The sequence below is a fragment of the Marmota marmota genome, unplaced genomic scaffold, assembly GCF_001458135.2.
Source record: "Marmota marmota marmota unplaced genomic scaffold, marMar, whole genome shotgun sequence".
In the NCBI taxonomy this organism is placed as follows: domain Eukaryota; kingdom Metazoa; phylum Chordata; class Mammalia; order Rodentia; family Sciuridae; genus Marmota; species Marmota marmota.
In genome coordinates this window covers 447128-460464 of record NW_026000211.1, presented here as the reverse complement: position 1 = coordinate 460464, position 13337 = coordinate 447128, and positions in this window count along the sequence as shown.

The window sequence follows — 13337 nt, the reverse complement described above, 5'->3', positions numbered from 1 at the left end:
TATATATATATATATATATATATATCACACACACACACACACACACATACACAGAGTTAAAATAAGGATAAAAAGTACAGTACAGTAAAAACTTAAACCAGTAACAAAGTGACCGAATAGCAGAGTGACCTGTGTGATGGGATACCAGGCCTTGAGCTGGTAGTACAGTGACAGTAGCTGCAGAGTGCTTGATACTCAAAACAGCTCTAGTATTATGTACTATTATATACTAGACATAATTATATGTGCTATTATTTTATACAACTGGAAGTACAATAGGTTAGTTTACACCAGTATTACCATGAACGTGTAAGTAATGCATTGCACCATGACATTATGAAAGCTACAATGTCACTAGGCAATAAGAACTTTTCAGCTCCACTATAATCTTATGGGACCACTGCCATATATAGGGTCCATCATTGACTCAAATGTCATTATATGGACCCTAACTCTAAAATGACTAGAAGGAGAGTATTGGCCTGTTGCCCCTTTCCTGTGCAAGCCCACCACTGTATGGAAAGAGATGACCTCCTCTCCTAGCTGCTGCTTATCTCTTTCTGGGAGTAAGTTTTGGTACATCAGCCAGCTCTGATTTCCATTAATCAACCTTACTCTCCATTCCAGCTCTCCAATCCCATCTGCCTCAAAATGCCATCGGTAGCACCCAACCTTCACTCTGCCCATGTGTCTCAGATGTTTCAGTCTCAACCTGTCCAGGAAAATTAAGCCTTCTCCATGAAAATTTTCTTCCTCTCTTATCTCTACCATCCTCCATGAGAACCTTAGTGTCATTTCGTTGTCATCCTTGGCTTCTCCATCTTTCTCACCTCCTGCCAATGTCAAGCACCCTGACCTATCAATTTTACTCCTGAGCCTCTCTCAGAAATCCACCTCAGATTGGTCAGTGATGGACCCATCTGCCACCACAGCCCCAGTGTCAGCCTCTTTACCTCTCAGACTGGAGGAGAACGCTCACTGTCTGTTTCCCCTGCTTTTCTTTCTCCATATACTATCTCTGCATGGACCGAGAGATAGGGGACCCAATGGTTTCCTCTTCCATCTTAATTTCCTACTAAATAATAAATGCTGTTTATAGAAAGCAGAGTAATACTGAGGTGTATTTAGCAGTAAGTCTGTAGTTTTCCCCCTTTTCTATCCCATACTGCTTTCCTTATCTTTCCAAGAATTGCCCCTCCATGATGTCTAAAGACAAAATTGCAACAAATTTAGTTTTAAGATTTTTTTTTTGTACCAAGGATGGAACCCAGGGATGGTTAACCACTGAGCTACATCCCCAGCACTTTTTATTTTATTTAGAGGCAGGGTCTCACTGAGTTGCTTAGGGCCTCACTAAGTTGCTGAGGCTGACCTTAAACACATGATCCTTCTGCCTCAGCCTCCAGAACCGCTGGGATTATAGGTGTGCATCCCTGTGTCCAGCTAGTTTTAAGATCTCAATTGGCTATTGTTAATGAGTCTAGAATCAGGCAACACCATAAAATGGAACCAGTGTTCCAATGACTTGAACAGAGAAGTTTGATTTTATAAACAGAGACAGCTGAGCACAGCAGAAACAGAGAACAGAAAGCTCATTGGTTATTTCAAAGACACTTCTCTTGCTAAAATAGAGGTTAAACTCCTTTTTCATGTCAGATAAAACCGGCTTGTTTGGGGATTTGGCTATTATCTCTTACTCTTCTGATATCTCATACAATGTCCATATAAACGACTTGGTTTTGACTAGGTGACGTGGAATGTCAGCAGGAGTGACGCCATTTTGGTTTGGCCATTTAAGCCTAGTGCTGGAACTCAGTCAAACCAATGGTCTCCTATAAATTTTACTTACCAGAAAATGAACCCCCACCCCAGGAACTGCCATACTCTTCTTTGGTCTCTCTACTCAGGCCACAGTTAATTGGTTTATATTGGGAGTCCTTTCCTGTGGTTATTGGACTCAGGCTCAAAGAAGGGAATTGACCTCTCTCCATGGCTGGAGATGTAAGACACAAAATTTGCTTTTCTTGTTCTGGTGAGCAGAGTAGCTGAGGCTGGGGGCCAGAATAAAGTTGACACACACTCAGAGAAACAGAGATGAAACAAAGATAAACGAAATGGAGAGAAAGAATCCTTTGTTGTTGTTTTCTTATACAAATGAGATCATACCATACCAGATTTTTTTTTTTTTGCCTATTTTTCTTTCTTCATTTAACAATGTATCTTGGAGATCTTTTTATTTCCTTCTTTACAAAGGTACTTTGTTCTTTTAATGTCTGCCTGGTATTAAATAGTCTGAATGTTTCATGGTTTAACTATTTCTAATAGGCAGATTGTTCTCAAATTTTTGTTGTTAAAGGGAATGTTATAATAAATGTCCTGGTACAAGTATTTTATTTATTTATTTTTTTGGTAGGAGATAATGTAAAATGGGAATAATTGCTCCCATTCTCCTAAACTCATCAGTAATTTCTAAGATAAAATGTGTGCTTCTTAAAAGGGAAGACACAACCAGCACCCCTGTTCCTCATTATTCCCAGGGTTCTGCCCCACTCTCCAGAAACACAAATTGCTTGAGGCTTCCTGTACACATGCCACACTTTTTCTTTCTCTGGGCCTTTCCTGGTCTTTCTGCACCTCATGCCTTCTCAGCTCCTCTCTGCTCACCCTCTGTCATTCAGTGCAGGTGTCAAACCCTCCTAGGACCTGCTCCACCCTTCTTTCATCATTGCTAGTGGGTCTGATTGATTGATTTACATACTAGCTTCCTTCTTTGGATCAAGATTCCTCCAGGTCAGGCACTGAGGACAACAGTAGTCTCTTATTGTTTTATCTGAATTAGCAATATGTCTGGAACAAGGCAAGTGGTCACAATGATAGAAGGACTATGCTCAGATTTGTCGATCTTTGACCCTCACTCATGAGCACCTTTGTTCCTTTTGAAAGTCAATGAAACTGGTAGATATTTTATTTTCTCTAATCAATAATAACAGTACTGTAAGTATACATGTATTTACACACACCAACAACCATAGTGTATAGATATCTGCTATAGTTTGGATATTAAATGTTCCCCAAAAGTTCATGAATTAGTTAAATGCTTGGTCTCCGGGTAGCACTATGGGGGAGGTAGTGGGTTTAGTGGGTGGTCCTTCAATTTATTGGGTAGAGGATGTACCCTTGAAGGAGATTGTGAGAATTCTGTCCCATCCTCCTTATCTCCTTTTACTTCCTGGCCATGAGGTAAGCACTTTTTGTTTTATCATGCACTTCTGCCATTATGTGCTACCTCATCACATGCCCAAGACAATGGGGTTAATTGCTCTTGGATTGGAACTTCCAAAAATGTGAGCCAAAACAAATCTTTCCTCTTTGTAAGTTGATTATCTCAAGCATTTTGTTATAGTAATAAAAAATGAACTAAAACCAAATATATATGATATCTATTTTAAGATTTCCAAGTTTTTTCCCCCAATATTATCTCATTCATTATTCAACTATATTCAGTGATTTGATTCCTTGAGGCTTCTTGGAAAAAAATGTCACAACCATCCTTAAGTCAAGGAACATATGGACAGGACAGAGAAAATGACGGGTAAGCTAATAGTGAGGTCAAGAGAAGTGCCAAAAGCACACATATGTCTCTGTTCCTTTCCTACCTTCACAAGACTGGTTAGCCTCTGCAACAACACATACAAGGCATCTCCCTTGTAATGGAATTTTCCAGCATTAGCATCTACTCTTGCTAAAACTTTCAAGGCAATACCATGAAGTCAGAATATCACTTCACCATAACTGCCGGGCAGAAATGCAAGAGTGCACAGACATCCTGATGTTCTCAAACTATGAAAAAAAAAAATACCCACTGGCTAGGAGACCCATCTGAGATAGAGATCAAACCTTCAGGCTTTTTATCTAGGTTACTGTTCAAATGAAAATACTTTTGTCCCAAAGGAATTGTCATGAACAAGAACCTTCTCTTGTCTAACAGAATCTAACTTCTGTTATGCAGAACATTGGACTAAATCTTTCCAATGTTTGATTGAATTTCTTGATAAATGACTCCCCCCACTATGCATCCCAAACAAAAGATAGTTATTTTCTACATTAATAAGGCGTTTTGCAACAGATAAATATCTAATTATACAAAGAACATTTTACAATGAATACATTGCTTAGTTGAGGTCTACATTCTTGAAGACAATAGTAATAACAATGCCTATCATTTACAGTGTCCTTTGTTTGTTCCTGGGTTAAATAATTTACTGCATCATTTCTAGTCCTTGTGGTTTTGAAGGGTAAGCACTTTTATCCCCATTTCACAATCCTGAGTGTAAAAGGGATTATCCTTCACCCAGCATCACATAACATTGAAAAAAAAGAAAAATAAAAACGTCAGTTCTGGAACTTAGATCTTCAAGAACTGAAAGTCCAACCTCTTTTTTTTTTTTTAAACAGGCTCTCTCATTAGTGTTATTAATTCATAAAAGAGGCTGTTGATTCAGGCTCCCTGGTGTGAGATTCAAGACTCACAAATTTAAACCTCATTGGGAATTGCAAACATACTTTTATTTATTTCTGCTATAATCAAAGAAGAGGCTTTTACTTAAATATCAAGGTTTAATATTTAAGTAATGGTGGTAGCAAAACTAGGAACAGTTAATGAATATTGTAATTGTTCTTCTGTCCCCTCTTGCAGTAACCTGCCTTGAGTTTTTAGCTGGACCCTGTTCCCCACCTGCTATCATTATGCTTTACATTTATATGCTCCTTCTAATATCAATAATAGGCTAATTAACAGCAATAACTACCCATGGTTAAATGTTTCCCCTAAAGAGTATCTAATGTTACATACCAGCAACATGCACACAAAGTCACCCCCTGAAATTGCTTGTATTTTCCTTTCACTATTGAGATTTACTAAGCTGCACTGATAGGCAAAATTGTACTCCTCTCAAGAGGGGTCTTTAAACCTGTATCTGAGACTTATGGATTTTAAGTCTTTAACTTAATAGTCTTATAATTGTATATCTAAATATAACATTTCAGCAATCATTTTCGGGATGATCCTTGATTAATATTTAATCAACTCAAATTGAACAGATCAAATTCCTTCAAACAATTATTAAACACCTAAACTCTATTTATAAACTTAACATATTCAATTTCCTTTACAAGTCCTTCAACGTCTGCCTCTTTGGCCAATATTTTCCTAAGAATTCAAGTTTTGTCAATTTAGTAAATGAAACTTATAACTACAATGAATGTCAAGTTATCTTAAATATAAATAGAACACAGAGATCATTTCAATTTTCTTAAAACTTCCATGAATAATGACACTCTGGATTTTATTTACTTCATTCTCTCTAACTCAATTGTAGACCTTCCTAGAGTTAAAAGATCCTCAGCTTCATAAGTAGGAGTCTCAGGCAAATTTTCCACAAGAAAACCGAGGCTACCATCTCGAGCACTTAAAAGGGAATTTTGATTAAAGATCCAAGACCAAGAAAAGAAACATCCAGGAAGGTTATTCCACCTACTGACAGGTGATGGATTTAATTTTATAGTTGAAATCATCTAGGGATCAAAGGCCTTATTCTTCAAGGAAGAGATGGTTTTATCCACCTCTTCTGTGGGGCAAGGTACACTATCAACTAATTGTTTAATTGACACTCGCCTACATTCAATCAAACTTCTCTCAGTAATCTTTTTATCGGCTGTTTGAATCGTGCTTATAATTTTACTTTTTAATTTTTATGTTAGCCATCTTGCTCAACGGGACACAAGTCCTTTAGTTAGACGCTATGACTCTCCCACATCTTCATCTGGTCCTTCAGTTATGATGGCAGAGTCACACTAATGACAATCCAATCATTTCAAAGAGTTATTGTGAATGACAGAATTCGTAGCACCTAAAACATCAGAGGTGCTGCACACGCTATTATTATTTGGGATGTTTTCATTTACATATATTTTTATCTGGTTGAATTTTTTGTTAAAATCACCTATTTTTAATTTGTAAATTAAAAAAATCAGATTCTATATCATATCATTCATTTTCTGCCATTAAAACAGGAATAAAGAGATGTTTAAAACAGCATAAGCCTAAAAGCACAGGAAAAATTTAATAAAGGTAATGTTTCAAGAAATCAAGAAACCATAAAGCAAAACAAAACAAGAAACTAAAGTTAAGTAGGTGGTGGGAAAAGCTAAGAAGCAATTTAATTTACCCCAAAGATCCCTAGCAAAACTGAGAAATTGGAAGCAATCGTTTGGGTGACAGTGGAGAAAAATAAAAAAAAAAAAATAGAAGCATTTATTCCAGATTCTCTTTAAGAAGCAGTGAGACCCCAGAGCATCACCCACTCCATGTAAATGAATTGAAGTCCTCTCCCTCTGGCGAAAGGTCAGCTGTTTATTCTATCAAGAGATAAGGCACAGGACCATGGACTGGGGTTATCAGCTACAGGACACAGCTATTGGGAGCCCTCCTGAGACCTTTATGTTCTGGGCAGGAGGTTATAAGTCTTCTTTGGGGAAACTGGCCAACCCCCCTCCCCCCCCCCCGCCAAAAAAAGACTGAAAGATTCTAATATTTGGGATTTCCCAACTGTCTTAGCTCGTCCAAGCTGCTATAGCAGAATAGCTTAGACAATTTATAAACAGTAAAAATTCATTGCTTACGGTTTTGAAGTTCAAGACCAAGGTGCCAGTAGAGCATGGCAGCTCCCTGAAGCATTTATTTCTTTATTTTATTTTTTTACGAGAGCATCAATGTCATTCACAAGGGCCGAGCCCTCAATGACTTCATCACCTTCCAAGGCCCCTTCATTCTAATCCCATAATCTTGGTGATTAGATTTCAAATATGAATTTTGGACCCCAGTACCCATGCAATGGTCCAAGCAGATGCTCAAAGGAAATGCTATGGTTGATAAGCCCTCCACAGGCACGGGGCTTCCAGCGAGCTTTCAGGGTTCAGTGAGCAAACAAGGATTCTCTATCTCCCAAGAACATCTCTGAAATGAAATTCAAAAACTAAAATAAACAGGAAAAAAAAAAGTCAGAAGAAAATATCCCAAAACTTTTGCTAATCACCTTCATAGAGAAAAACCTCTTTGAAATAATCAGGATGGATTTTTCCCCCCCTTAAAAAATAGGAAATGCCCAAGAATTAAAAATGGACTCTTTAAAGTTAAAAATAGGAAAAAGTATCACCTCGTAGAAAGTTTAGAAGATAACAGTGAAAAACAAATAGAATGTAGAAATCCACTAATAGAAAGGAGGAAAGCAGCAGAATCCAGTGAAGGGAGCCAACACAACAGGTGAAGGAAATCCCTAAGATAATAATGAGAAGATCTCAAAACCACAGTTACGCAGCGCACACAAAGAGGGGCCAGTCAAGATCCAAGATCTAACGGCTCCAGAGAGGTTTTCTGCCCTCAGAATGAAAATCGATAGAATAGAATCCAGACTTTCTGAACATAAAATGAGGAGATTTACATAACTGGGAAAGAATGGGGCTGAATTAGTAGCAAGAATTTAGAAAGCACAACATTTTCACTTTCAGGAAAATGGGCAGCTTTATAGAAAAGACAAAGCAGTTATAAAATAATATGATAAGAGTGCCTACTTCAAGCTTCACACTTGGTAATTATTCCCTGTTTTTTTCCCATTTAGAAAAGTCATGCCCTTTTGCTCTTCTCGGAGCAGAGTCTCCCTCCAAGTGCTGTGGGCATTTTTAGCTGTAGCTACACCTTGAAACTTAGATGCTATAGTATTCTCCTATCATGTAGAAGCCCCAAGTTTTACAAATTTCATAATCTTCTTCCAAATAAATCCCTACTTTGTATCAGAGCATAGTTTTTTAAAAAAATAACATTTTTATGCACAACTATAATGCACCAATAAAAAATATGAAAGAAAAATAAGATAACATTTCAGCTAGTCAGGGTTGTGCTTAAAAAACTCAAGGCTTTGTTTTGGCAGGATTTTCCCAAACTACTCATTTTTCATTGGCTAACTGGAGATACAACCCATTCTGAAAAGTCTTGATAACTAATAAGGTCTTTCTTTAAAATCTGGCTTCATTTTAGGGAAATTCAATGTCTTAAAGATCTTAACTTATGGAAAAAAATAGTTTGGAGGGTTTATTTCCACAAAGTTTGTGGGGGAGGGATGGTTTCCATCAGATCTGCCTCTTCTTGCACAACTTCTCTCTGAACTGCAGCATAGCAACAAGCATTATAAGTACTCGGTACATGTAAAATGACAAGATCACTGTAGTGAACATATGAGTACTGAGTACATTAGTGCAGCCATGGCTGAATGAACGAATCACACACCATGTGCATCTACCTATTGGAATTTCCAATTTCTGTATTTAAGGACAAATCCTTTCAGATCCAGAGGGTCATCGTTGGATTATGCTAGAGGATGTTACTAAACAAACAACCGGTAACTTGCACACCTCTTCCCTCCCACGCACCATACATAGCATTTTTACAGTCCATTGGCTTCTTTACAAAGCTTTCACTGAATGTTTCCTTTAAAGGAAAATAGGCCTATATCCTGAGTATAAAAACAACAATATTAATAATCATAAATTCTAACTAATCAATTTCCAGGCTTTATTTTATAAATCACATATTCTAGATAAGGCACAGCCAAGTGCACACTAGGCACTGGACATGGAATATTAAAAAAAAAAAAAAAGACGGACAATGGTTTTTACCATTAAGGCACTTATATTCTCAAGAAATAAGATAATAACAGATTGTAACAAAAGAACCAAATAGGGAGATGGGATCCAGACTACTAGGGGACTTACTTTAGATTGAGTGGCCTCAGAAGAGAAGACATTCAAGTTGAAAGGTTCTATTTTTGAATGAATCAAAGGGGACATCACATTTAACCTTCAAATTTCCATTTAAGGGCGTTTGGTGTACTTACAATTACAAGTCTTCCCCTCATAATAGTCCCACTGGACAACAGTCAAGACTCTGCAGAGAGTGTTTGCCTTCCAAAATACATCTACTCTGCATTATAGAATTTCTGCCCCTTTCACTTGAGAAATGGTCCATGAATTTTTGGCATACCTCCTTGTGAGGGCAATCATGCACCTCGGTGATGTGAAACTTGGTTTGCCATCTTGGCAATTATTGACTTCTTTGTATAAAATGTTGATTATGTGAATTCAGGGCAACCTTTTAATCTATGCATATACAAAGACACACACAGAATTTGGGCTCTGTTCACTAAAAGTAGCAATGTATTTATTATAATATAATTAATGGAGCAAGTCAAAGGAATTGAGGAAGTGGACTTAAGGACTATTAGGTCTCCTGATTAAAGCAAGTTATTTCTTCCTTTCCTTGATTTTTCCTTTGACCTGAGACTGAATGAACTGAATATTTGTACTTAGAAAGTACTTCAACTGTCTCCACCAATTTAACATGTATTAAAAAGAACTGATACTAAAATAGAAATGGGTAGCATAAATCTAAAGCAGTATAATTTTTCAGGGTAGAGAAAGTTTTTAAAACAAATTGTAAAATTATAAATGCCTATCAAATTTCTTTTGCTAAATATTTAACAGATGGGAATAAATATAAGCACACTTATAGTTATGCAAATAACCATAAATATATGTTCATATATGTACATAGGTACTATGATTGACAAAGCATTTGTGTTAGCATAGTTATTTGCCCTTGATGGCTAACAGCCACAAACTTTTAATTCTTACCATAGGAAAAACAATTTTAAAACTCATTAATTATGCCTAAAATTTACATTTTTATTTTTATTCCAAGCCCTGATTACAGTCTATTAATAATTGTTAATGCGCTTGCATTTTTAAGTATTTCTGGATTTCACAAGCTTTGTTTTCAGAGGGCAAAGCTCAGTCAACACTTTGACTTACTAGCGGACTAGTCAAGGGAAAAGGCTTTATTAAATAAAGAAACTGTCTTTGAAGAAATAGTTGAAGTTCAATAAATGTATTTAATGCCTGCTGAGGACCTTTTTTCTTTTTCTTTTTAATTTAATTTGTGCTTTTATCAAAGTAAAATAGAGCGTTGTTAAAAAATCAAAACCACTACAAAGCTTATAAAGCAAAAAAGCAGTTCATTACACCACCACTCCTCAATCCTGCATCATTTAATGTCTTAATTCTTTTCTTCTCAAATTATATCTGTTTCTGAATAGTTCATATATGATGTTTTAAATTTTTTTTCAATTAGGAATTATTGATGGATTTTAAAATAAAGACAGATTTGTTTCTTCCTTTTTATTCTCTATACCTTTCCTCTCTTACTCCTGGCTCATTTCATTGGTTAGGACTTCCTGTATGAAGTTAAAAGGATTTCTTATTCTGATCTCAGGAGTAAAGTGTTCATTCTTTTACCATGAAGTATGATGTTAATTGTGGGCTTTGTAGATTCCCTTTAAAGGATTGCAGAGGCTCCCCTCAATTTCCATTTTCCTAAGTTGTGTTTGTGTGATTATTATAAATTAAGAATGGATATTGAATTTTCTCAAGTTATTTTTTCCGTATCTATTGAGACAAACATGTGGTTTTTCTGTTCTAGTCTGTCGAAGTGGTGAATTCCACTGATTAATTTTCAAGTATTAAACTAACCATTGGGTTATGATGAATGATGCCTTTTAAGTTTTCTGGATTTCAGTTATTAATTTTCTGAAAGGAAAAAAAAAATTCCAGTGTTGGGGATTGAACCTAGGGGGGCCTTGTGCACTGAGCTACAATCCGATCTGTCCTGTTCTATCCTATCCTATTCTGTCCTGAGACAGGCCTCTGTGAATTATCCAGGCTGGCCTTGAACTTGTGATCCTCCTACCTCAGTCCCTTGCATTGCTGGGATTCCAGGCATGCACCACTATGCTCTACTTTGAAATAATTTTTTATGCCCATGTTTATACAATATTCATCGTTAGCTTTCTTTTCATATAATAACTTTGCCAGGTTTAGGACTCCAGGTTTTGTTGGCCTTGTAAATGCTATTTAGGAATATTCTTATCTCCTCTAATTTTTGAAGGAGTTTGAGTAACACTGATATCATTGCGTTTTTAAACTATTGATTGAATTCACCAGTGAAACCATTTGAGTTGAGAGCTTTTCTATGGGGAATTACTTAATTATAAATTTGATTTCTGTAATAAGAATCAGATTACTTAGTGATTTCATTTCCTCTATTGTACATTTTGGTAAGTTGTAGTTTTCAAGAAATTTATTTCCATTGAATTATTGAATCCTATGTCAGTATAACTTTCTTTCTTAGATCCCTGCAACCCTATAAACACAGGAACTGCAATGATTCCTTCCCCCCCCCCCTCTCTTTCTGTCCCAGGGATTGAACCCAGAGATGCTTAACCATTGAACCATAGCCCCGGCCCTTTTTAAATATTTGATTTAGAGACAGGGTCTCACTAAGTCCTTAAGGCCTTGATAAGTTGCTGAGGCTGTTTTTAAACTTATGATCCTCCTGACTCAGCTTCCTGAGCAGCAAGTAGCTGAGATTACAGGTGTGCCCCACTGTGCCCACCTTCCTTTTTCTATTCTTGATGCTGATAATTTATATTCTCTCTCTCTCTCTCTTTTTCCTTTAATAGTCTGAGGGCTTATCAGTTACATTAATTTTAAAAAGTTATTTCACTGCTAGTATTTTTCTATTGCTTATCCATTTTTCCTCTCATTGATTTCTGTTTTCAATATTTTGTCTCTTCTCACTTTGGGTTTAATTTCTTCTTATTCTAGTTTCTTAAGGTGGAGACACAGTACACTGAATTTATTTTTTTTAATATAAGCGTTTCAAACTATGAATTTCACTATAAACTCTGCTTTAGATTCATCTGTGGGATTGTGATTTTACTAGATTACAAAGTACTTTCTAATTTCCTCTTTGACACACAGATAATATAGAAGTTTGTTGTTTTGTTTCCAGATAATTGGAGATTTTTCTAAACATGTGTTTTAGTTAGTTTTTCTTTGCTGTGACCAGAAGACCCAACAAGAACAAGGTAGAGAATGAAAATTTATTTTGGCTCATGGTTTCAGAGGTTCAGTCCAGGGTCAGCTGACTCCATTGCTTTGAGCCCAAAGTGAGGTAGAAAGAACATCATGGCAGAAAGGTGTGGTGGAGGGAAGCAGCTTGGGATATGGCAAACAGGAAGGAGGTGGGGGAGAGGGAGAGACAGGCTCTGCTCACCAAGGACAAAAATATAAACCCCAAAGGCACACCGCTAGTGACCTACTTCTCCAACCACACCCTATCTGCCTACAGTTACTGCCCAGTTAATCCATATCAGGGGATTAATCCACTGATTAGAATACACATTTCATAACCTCATTGTTTCACCTCTGCAAATTCTTACATTGTCTCATGCATGTGCTTTTGGGGACACCTCATACCTAAAACCATGACGACCTATTTCATTATTGATTTCTAATTGAATTCTACTGTTTGTAGAGAACATACTTGTATGGCTTGAGTCTTTTACAATCATTGAAATTTGTTGCAGGACTCCAAACATGGTCTGTCTTGATAAAAGTTACTTGTGTATCTGAACATAGAAGCTATTTGTGTATTCAACTATTGGGTGGAAGGTTTTGTATATGCCAGTTGCAGGTCGAGTTGCTTGATTCTGTTTTCACGTCTAATTGTTCTATCTAATTGTTCTGTCTAATTGTTCTATCCCTTTTTGAGAAACAAATTTTGGAATCTCTGACTCTGATTGTAGACTTGTCTATCCTTCCACGTGGTTGTGTTGGGTTTTGCTCATGTGTATGGAAGCTATGCTACTGAGCACATGAACATTTAGGAATGCTATACCCTCTTGATGAATTCACCCCTCAGTCATTATAAAATAAGTTTCTGTATTCCTGGGTAAAAATATCTCTGCTCTGAAATATGTTTCATCTGATATTAATATAACCCCTCTGGTTTTCTTAAGATTTGTGTTAGCATGATATCATTTTTCTCCTTTTACTTATAGCCTATGTGAGTCTCTCTATACTTAAAATGGGTTTTCTATTCCCCATCCATAGCCATCAGCAGCTACTGCCTTGCCTTTGGGGGAAGGCTTGCATGCCTCAGAGGCAGATTCTCCCAGTCCCCCAATCTTGCCTGCACCTGAGAATCCTCAGGCTTCTAATCCATTTGGCAGCTCACTTGTGACCATTAATTTTAAAAATTCAGTTTTCTCCTCCTGTCTATAGCATTATGATGCTCTACCTGGAATGAACGCAGGTAGGTGTCCTCACTCCTAGGAAAAGACTGTTACCTTCTGGATACAGTTCACCCAGGTTTCTTTGTATCTTCA